The 8,947-nt window shown below is 41.9% G+C and overlaps 1 pseudogene; it reads left to right on the plus strand.

Moving 5' to 3' along the window:
• The first annotated feature begins 18 nt into the window (after positions 1 to 18).
• LOC104850791 lies at positions 19 to 3,515 on the plus strand (annotated as a pseudogene).
• Positions 3,516 to 8,947: the final 5,432 nt, after the last annotated feature.

The raw sequence follows: 8,947 nt of genomic DNA on the forward strand, positions 1-8,947 counted from the left end.
CTCCTCCCGCGGCGCGGAGAGGAGAGGACTCGGAAGAGGACTGGAACCTGAGGTCGGCTGGAACCTGAGGTCGGCTGGAACCTGAGGTCGGCTGGCGGGTCGCCCGGGGGGTTCTGGGCTCTGCGGGCGCTGGCTCTGCCAGGTTTGTTTATAGTTCACTTTCTTGCGTCCGAGAAGGAAATCAATCTCGCCACTGAGACTAATAACAAAAAAATGACAAAATTGTGGTTCATTTCTTCCCCTTGTGGCTATTTCAGTTTGTCCTGTTATTGCTGGATTTCTTTAAAATAGCCGAGTCAATAAAACCGCAAAAATAACACCTTCATCTAGAAGTCCTAAATGTACTCACAGTACACCTTGTTTATAGTTTATATAGCTCATATTTTGATTTACAGAAATATAAAATACTTGCAGGCCGGAGACAGGAGGTTATAGGAGCAATATGCTGTCTCATGCTTTCCTCTAATACTTTTGTTTTTGTTTTTGGTAATGAAAACATTTCATTCTAGGTATTAAAATTATATGGAAAAGTAACAATAAAGTAATAATTATCTTTTCTGAAGCTTAGGGATCATTATTAAATAATTCATTATTTAAAAAAGTTTTTAAAGCAGAAAGATGAACATAGAATAAAAATCATCTGTACTCTTTCCACCGAGGGACCCAAACTTTTCTTTGCCTATATACAGTTTACAGGAGAGTCCCTCTATGTATGTTGCTTTATGACCTTATGTTTTTAGCTTAATAGATATTCTTTATGTTATAGAATGAAAAGGAAGTTACTGAATAATAAACATATACATAGTATGACCCATCTCGTCTTCACAATCCTGTTTGTATGTAGGTACAAATATAGATCCATATTTAGACACATACATGATTTGTTCTTTATTTTATTTTTTGTTTTTTTGAGACAGGGTCTTGCTGTTGATCAGGCCAGCTTTGAACTCACTATGAGACAAACTCATGGCAGTCCTCCTGCCTCGGCCTTCCAAGTGCCGGGATTACAGGCATGTGCCACCATGCCCAGTTATTTAGTTATTTTAATCAGCAGCTGTTTATTACAAGTGAGATGGAACATGTTTCCCATGCTTGGTCTATATTTTTCTTACTTTGTGATGGTCTTATTCATGTAGTTTATTTACTTTTCTAGGAATTTATGTTTGTTTTCTTTTTTTCCACTGCCATGATCTCCCACTTTTTTTTCCCACATACTGTCTTGGTCCTTTGGTGCTGCAATAACAAAACACTGAGACTGAGTAATATAGATTGAGGGTGTGGATTACAGTGCACCCCTGTAATCCCAGCACTCGGGAGGCTGAGACCCTAGGAGGATCACTGTGAGTTCAAGACCAGCCTGCATTACATAGTGAGTTCCAGGTCAGTCTCAAGTATGTAGTGAGATCCTGTCTCAAAAAAACCAAAAAAAAAAAAAAAAAAAAAAAAAAAAAAAAAAAAAAAAAGCCTCTTGGTCCAGCGTGTTTCCCCAAGGGAGGGAAGTAGCCCAAATGGGAGAATTACATGGGATTGGGTGCCACAGTCTCATTGTTCATAGATACTACATCTGTGGTGTAACACACAATTGCTAACTGCTAACACATTTTGCACTGAAGTAAAATACTGAAGTGTCTGAGTATACCGTTTTAAGCGTCTCCCACTAGAACAGAAAGAGATCATTGTGAGATGCTTAGTCAGGCCACTGGTTAGGGCTCTCTCTCCTGGTCTTCGTGGGTCTGACCGTTTCCCAGCTGACATCACAAGGACTAGAAGATGAACAGTGGATTTTGCCCCCACTGATTCATTTTTGTCCAGTGTTAGTATTTGTGAATTTATTATATAATGTAGCAAATGATGACTCAAGTAGGAAGCAGCCTCTGCTCTCCAACTCTTCCCGGATTTGGGAAAAAGGGAAAAGAAAAGCAGAAGGAGAAGGTGTGACATGAGGTCGGAGCGGCTTAGAGACGGGCGCTGCCAGGCCTGGCGGTGCGGGCGGGCGGGGTCGCTTCTGCCCTCTAGCGGCCTCCCCTTGAGCGGCAGCTCGGACTTCCTACAGGCCCCTTGGCCTTCCCGTGCTGGGCCTTTCACCCGGAGCCCAAGGCCCGGAGCTTGCCCCGTGGCAGGGACTCGCGAAGCCCCGAGAGCACGACTTGCGAACGTGTTTCCAGTCACTCTAAAAAGCAGGGTGATGATGACTGTCCAGTAAGAAGGAAAAGACTGCCTGAAGCAGAGCTCTGCACTGGCCCTAATGAGTGGATTCTCTGTACCCATCAGGATATGGAGTCGCTGGGTGAATCCGTGCCCTAGTGGGCCTTCTGTACCAGGCGTGTTAGGTGCTGTTGGTGAAGAGATGGATCAGACAACTGGAGAACCACAGTGTGAAGTCTGCAGGAGATCGAGGACAGGATAATTGATGATGAATAAGTTGAAGTTGAAAGACATCTCCCCAGCCTTGTCCTTTCTGATACCGTGAAAACAGGTTTGAAGCAAGAATTTGATGAAGTCTTTACAGAGATGATGGAGTCCATGAGCCATCCTTCCGTGGAACTGCGCTCTGGAAACCTCTCCCTGAACTCCTTTCTGATAAGGGAAAGCCACCATCTAACGCTAAAACCCTCATGGGGGGAGCCACACCAGGCATGCAGCTGCTGGCACTGCCTTCCCGTGCAGGACTGAACTGTTCTTGGAACCTCCACAGGCAGGTGCCTCTTTACAGTAGTCTGGAGACAGCTGCTGGCGCAGAAGGAGAGATGGAACTCTAGAAACCGGTTTCTCTGCTAAATTTGTCAAAATTTGAAAGGCCCCCACGTTCAGTAATGAGCCTGCTCCGCATAGTGTCGGGACTTGAAGGTTTTATGAAACATCCGTCATGATATGTCTGCCTGTGGCTTGGGTGGGACTCGCCTGTCGGGGAGCCGTGTGTGGAAGTCAGCTTTCTGCCGTGGAAGCTTGTCTCAAGGGAAAGCAGTTTTCGAGCAGATTTCTTAAAAGAATTTTACGTTTTAGTCTTTTCAAAGAAGGGTATAGAAGCAGTGTGTACGAGTGATTAAGTCATCTGTCACAGTGATTAAGCCATTCATCCACTTGGAGACACTCGAGATAAAAAAGATGATTAAGTAGGAAGGGTGCTCCCAACCACCAGTGTTCCCTGGGAGTCACAGCTTAAGACTGAACTGTTTCAGGCTGTGACTGTGTGACTGGGAAGCGGGAGGGAAGAAAGCAGTGGCTTAAGCCTGTTTGTAAGAAATATAACTGAGGTCATGAAACTTGTGTATCAGTTTTCAGTTCAAAATAGCTGTATTGAAGGCCGGGGACTTAGCTCAGTGGCACCGTGCCTGGCTCGCAAGCGCGAGGTCCTGAGTTTGATCCCCAGTACCAACAAAAGGGGGGGTGTCAAATTGAGGGATTTAAGAATTGATCATCTTTAGTGAAGAGAAGAACATAAATACCAGATTGAGCATTGTTTTTCTGGTGTGAGAAACTGAATGAGGAAATAAGGACTGAGATGTATGATGGATGTTGGGAAATGGGAAGAAAGTGTTCGGATGGGAAGGGGAGCAAGGGAGGAGGGAGGGAGAAGGGAAGGGAGGGACAAGAAAAAATGAAACTGGGAAAAAATGGAAACAAAGCTTTTGTACATAGAGAGGGGAGGGGTCTTGACAGTGGGAATGGGATAATATAAAGTTCATTTATTTATTTATTGGTACCAGGGATTAAACTCAGGACCTCATGCTTGCAAGGCAGGCAGTGGAACCACTGAGCCAAATCCCTGGCCCAAAATTAATTTTTTAAAAAAAAGGTTGGGAGACCAAAACAAAAAACAAAAAGCAAAAAAACTAGGTTGAGGTACTAAAATTTCTTTCACACTCTCAGTGATAGAGATCAGATGTTGCTGTAGTTGTTATCTGCCGTGAAATCCATAAAGCTGGGACTTAACATATCGTGGCTCCTGATGTATCTTGAACTACCTGGCGGGTACCATGGTGGGTGCTCAGTAAGTAGCGGTTACGTGAATGGACGGTTATTAAACACTTGTGACTCATTAGCCTTCTGGAAATACAGTATTTTAAAATCTGTAGCATAGTAAATCTAAGAAATTAGAGCCAGTATTCATGAAAAGAGACTGCCGTGTGGAGGACTGCATTATGAAATTGACTTTGTACCTGACAAAAACACAGCCCTAATTATTCCTTGGTCTCGTTGCCCTGAAGAATCAAGCCATGTCCATTTATCTTCTGTCGAAAAGCCATGGCTTTGGTTGTCTATGCCTAGTTATTATTATTATTATTATTATTTTTTTTTTTTTTTTTTTTTTTTTTTTTTTTTTTTTTTTTTTTTTTTTTGGTACTGGGGATCAAACTCAGGTCCTCGTGCTTGTGAGGCAGGCGGCAGAACCACTGAGCTAAATCCCCCGCCCTATGCCAAGTAATTATTAATAAAGTTTTTATTCGAAAAATTCTAGGATAACTGCTTAAGTCTCGACTTTCCTCTGTCAGTGTGGATATAATCTAAGGCAAATGAAATCACACTATATACACTGATGTTGGTCTTCTGTCCAAGGTGACTTTTTTTTTTTAAACTGGGGATTGAACTCAGGGCCTTCATACAAGCTATATCTCCAGCCCCGTTTTTCGTACTGGGGATCAAACTCAGGTCTTTGTGCTTGCGAGGCAGGCGGCAGAACTACTGAGCTAAATCCCTGGCCCTCCAGCCCTGTTTTTAATAGCAAAATATTTATTGGTACATTTTAGGCATACATAATGATAACACTTACTGTAGGGAACTTGCACCTGTACATGATATATCCCACCTCTTTTTTTTCTTTTTCTCCTTCCCTGCAAGTCCCCTCCTCTCTCTGTGTACAACAACTTTGCAGGGTGATTTTTTAAAAGTTTTCCCCTGAAAGAATACAAATTGAAAAAGTGGCTTGAAGATTTTTTTAAGTGATTTATTTTAAAAAAATACTATTCTGATTAAAACAACACTAAGATTCCATCTTGTCCCAGAAAGAATGGCCACCATTGGGCTGGGGATTTAGTTAAGTGGTCTGCTGCCTGCCTCGCAAGTGCAAGGGTCAGAGGAATTTGATCCCTAGTACCAAAACAAAACAAAACAAAACAAAAGTCAGTCATCAAGAAGTCAAATAATAACAAATGCTGGTGAGGCTTTGGGGGGAAAAGGAATGCTTCTGCCTTGTTGGTAGCAATGTAAACTAGTACAACCATTGTGGAAATTGGTATGGAATTCAAGAAACTAAAACTAGAAATTTCCCTTCTACTCAAAAGAGTTAAAGACGTCATAGTACAGTGATACATGCACACCCATGTTTATTGCAGCACAGTTCAGAATAGCCAGGTCTTGGAAGTGGCCTATATGCCCATTAACACTTGAATGGATAAAGAAAATGTGGTAATTATGCTCAGTGGAGCACTACTCAGCCTTACAGAAGGATAAACTTGAGTCATTTATAGGACAGTGGATGTACCTTGAGACCATGGTCAGTGAACTTTATCAGACATACAAGCTTAAATGCTGCGTAGTATCTCTTATATAAGAAACCCAAGATATAAATAGCAAATAAAAAGGTAGTAGAAAATAGACATCTTTTTCAGATGGGAAAGGGATCAAGAGATGGAGGGAGTGGGGGAGGGAAGGAGGGAAAGAGGATGAAGAAATAATTGAAATGTGTTATGCGCAAGGAGTGCAATTGTTATGTATTGCAAACCTGTACCCCAAAAAACTTGGAAAGATAAAAGTATCACTCCAAAATTGACCCACTTCGTCTCTGTTTTATTTTGTTATGACAACTGTTTATCTTGCACTTCAATTTACATTTAAGTCTGTTATTTAGCATATTTGCATTCTAATTTATGGCATTGTTTAATATTAAATAAAAGTTGTGAACTTGATATCAAATAGTCTAACGGTCTTCCTGCATGTTACAGGCACAAGTCAGATGTAATACATTCCCTAGAAATCCAGAAATGGTGATCCCTCCTCCCATTGATCTGTTTCATATGCTAGTGTATTGGGTTGTGAACACACCAAATGTGTATGTGATGTGGACTGGCTGGTTATATTGTATTAAATAGCAATTCATTTACTGTTGTACAAAGTTAGAAGCTACAGTTTTAGCTATTGATGTTTCCAAAATCCAAACCATTGTATAAGAATGATCATCAAAAGTATCAAATTAGCGAGGTGGGGCCATGGACACCTATAATCCCAGCTACTCAGGAGGTTGTGGCAGGAGAATCAGAAGTTTAAGGCCAGCCTGGACAACTTAGCAAGACCCTGTATTAAAAGGGAAAAAATGTTTAAAGGGCTGGGGAAGGGGCCCGGGATTTAGCTGAGTGGCACTGTGCCTGCCTCCCAAGCAATAGGTCCTGAGTTCAATCCCCAGTACCCCCCCGAGTATCAAATGAAAGGCTCAACTTGTGATGTTCAGTAAGTCTTATGAAGCTTGTAATGATTTGCACCGTAGGTGGTGGTGTTTAGGAAGTAAATCCTATTATGTTCTTTAGATTAATGAATTCCCACTTTAGCAGGGTGTTTTGTTACAGTGTGGACCGATAGAGTTGTTAAGAAAAAAGATGTGGAAAAAAAGCCTGTCTCTCTATTTTTCTCTAAACCTTACTCCACACCTCTCCCTTCCATACTAGCTGGTTATAAATTAACCTCAGTATCAATTTTATTATTTATTTATTTAAATTTTTTTGATGAGTATACTTTAATCAAAAAATATTTTTACTGTGGAATGTCTTGGAGTTGCAGCATATCTTTAAAATTAATTGCCAAATTATTTTCTGTTGTGGTAAAATTCATATAACATGAAATTTATCATTTGAATCATTTTGAAGTATAAAACTCAGTAGCATTTAGGTTTTTTTTTTTTTTTTTTTTTTTTTTTTTTTTTTTTTTTTTTTTTTTTTTTTTTTTTTTTTTTTTTTTTTTTTTTTTTTTTTTTTTTTTTTTTTTTAGTTATCAGTTTTTTGAAAGACTCTCCTGGGCAAAAATCAAAAGCCCATGTAATCAAGTAACTGCATGGCAGAGCTCAGCATAGACAAAAGTTCTTTCTGTATTGTAAGGAAGAGCACGTCCTTGAGTCAGCCTGTACGGTCACGGGATGATTAATGTGTAAGAGCTGGAGGAGTGTGGGCCAAGTCACCTCCAAAACAGCTGCAAGTCACAGACCAGGGAGAGACAGGAAGCACTTGCAGACTGCTAAGTGGCAGAGGGCTGCAACAAGCACCTGGCCGCACGCCAGGGAACAGCATGGCTTTGACCTGACTGGCATTTTCCTCATCTGTGCAAGCCTGGAGTGTCCGTTTCTCTGGGCCATAGAGGAAAAAAATTAAACAATTTGGTTTCACCTCTTTGTAACCATGGAAAAGCCTCTTGCTTTAGTCCTCGGGCACCTCCCTTCCCCACGCAAAATGTGCTCTCAGATCGTCGTACACAGGCGGCAGAATGAGTCCCCCCCATGTCATCACACAAACTAACACAAAGTAGGTGCTCAATAGATGTTTTCTTTTCCCTCTTTTTTTTACCACAGTCAAATTACTGGTGAAACGGACTAACTTCTAGAGTATTTTGACTTTCACAGATACATCCACAAATCAAAGCAATTAGACAAAATGTTGGAATTTTAGGCACGAACTCTTAGAACTGCTTTCTTCTTCTTCCTTGTTTTCCTCCTTTTGTCCTGTACCAGGGCACTCTACCACCAGCCCTTTTTATTTGCTAGTGTTGAGACAAAGTCTTGCTGAGTTGCCAAGGTGGAAGTCTAACTTGCAGTCCTCCTGCCTCAGCCTTCCTCGCTGCTGGAGTTACAGGCATATGCCACACACCTGGCTTCTGCTTCATTTTGTGAGTCTCTTGGATTAGCTGACACTTCTTCAGCATTCCTTGACGCTAGGCCCTCAATAAAATAGAGGCATGGAGTATCTCATTTATTCCAACAATCTATGAGGTAGATGCTGACATCATCCTCACTGTATAGGCTAAGAAGGTTGAGAATACTTTCAAGAGTGCACAGCTAGTAAGTAATGGAGCCAGGGCATCTGCTCCAGGGCCTGTTCCTTTACCCTGTGTCATGTCCTGGCTTGGTCCTTGATGTGATGAAAGGACTCCAGGAGTTGTCTGATCTTAACATTTCATTCGACCCAGGGACCTTGAGGCTAGATCCAGGTCCTCCATGTAAAGGCCATCGTGGTGGGCAGAATAATGAACCTTCCTCCACGCCCCCAGGGTCACCATTCTATTCAGAGCTTCTTCATGCTACCTCATGTTGTTTCTGCAGGCTTCTAGTCACTGTAGCAAATACCAGAGATGATCTTCCAGAAGGGAAAGGCTTATTTGGGCTCACAGTTTTGGAGGGCTCAGCCTATGGTCGATTGGTCCCATTGCTTTTGGGCCTGTGATGGGGCAACACATCATGATGGAGCAGAGCCCCTTAGGGAGGCCAAGTAAAAGAGAGGAAGAGCTCAAGGTCCCACAGTCCCCTTCAAGAACAGCCCCCAGGGACCTAAAATCTCCCAGGAGGTCTCACCTCTTAACTTTTCTGCCACTTCCAATAGTACCAAGCTTGGGACCAAGCCTTGGACCTTTGGGAGCATTTTAGATCCAAACCACAATGCATAGCCTAGGGACTTTGCCCGTGTGATTAACGTTTCAGACATTTAAAGAGGGGTATTATCCTGATTATCTAAGTGGGCCCAATCTAATCTTATGAGTCATTAACAGCAGAAGCAGAAAGTAGATGGGTCAGAGAGATGAGACAGAAGAAAAAAAGGAAGAAAGATTTGACATTACGAAGGATCCAACCTGTTCTGGTTATGAAAATGAGGAAGAAAATGGGGATCTCAGTTTTATAACCACAAGAACTGCCAGCCACACAAATGAGTAAAGAAACTGATCATTTTCTGATCCTCCAGAGAGGAATAAATTC

The sequence above is a fragment of the Fukomys damarensis genome, unplaced genomic scaffold (assembly GCF_012274545.1).
Source record: "Fukomys damarensis isolate Sample0158 unplaced genomic scaffold, DMR_v1.0_HiC HiC_scaffold_3, whole genome shotgun sequence".
NCBI classification, from domain to species: domain Eukaryota; kingdom Metazoa; phylum Chordata; class Mammalia; order Rodentia; family Bathyergidae; genus Fukomys; species Fukomys damarensis.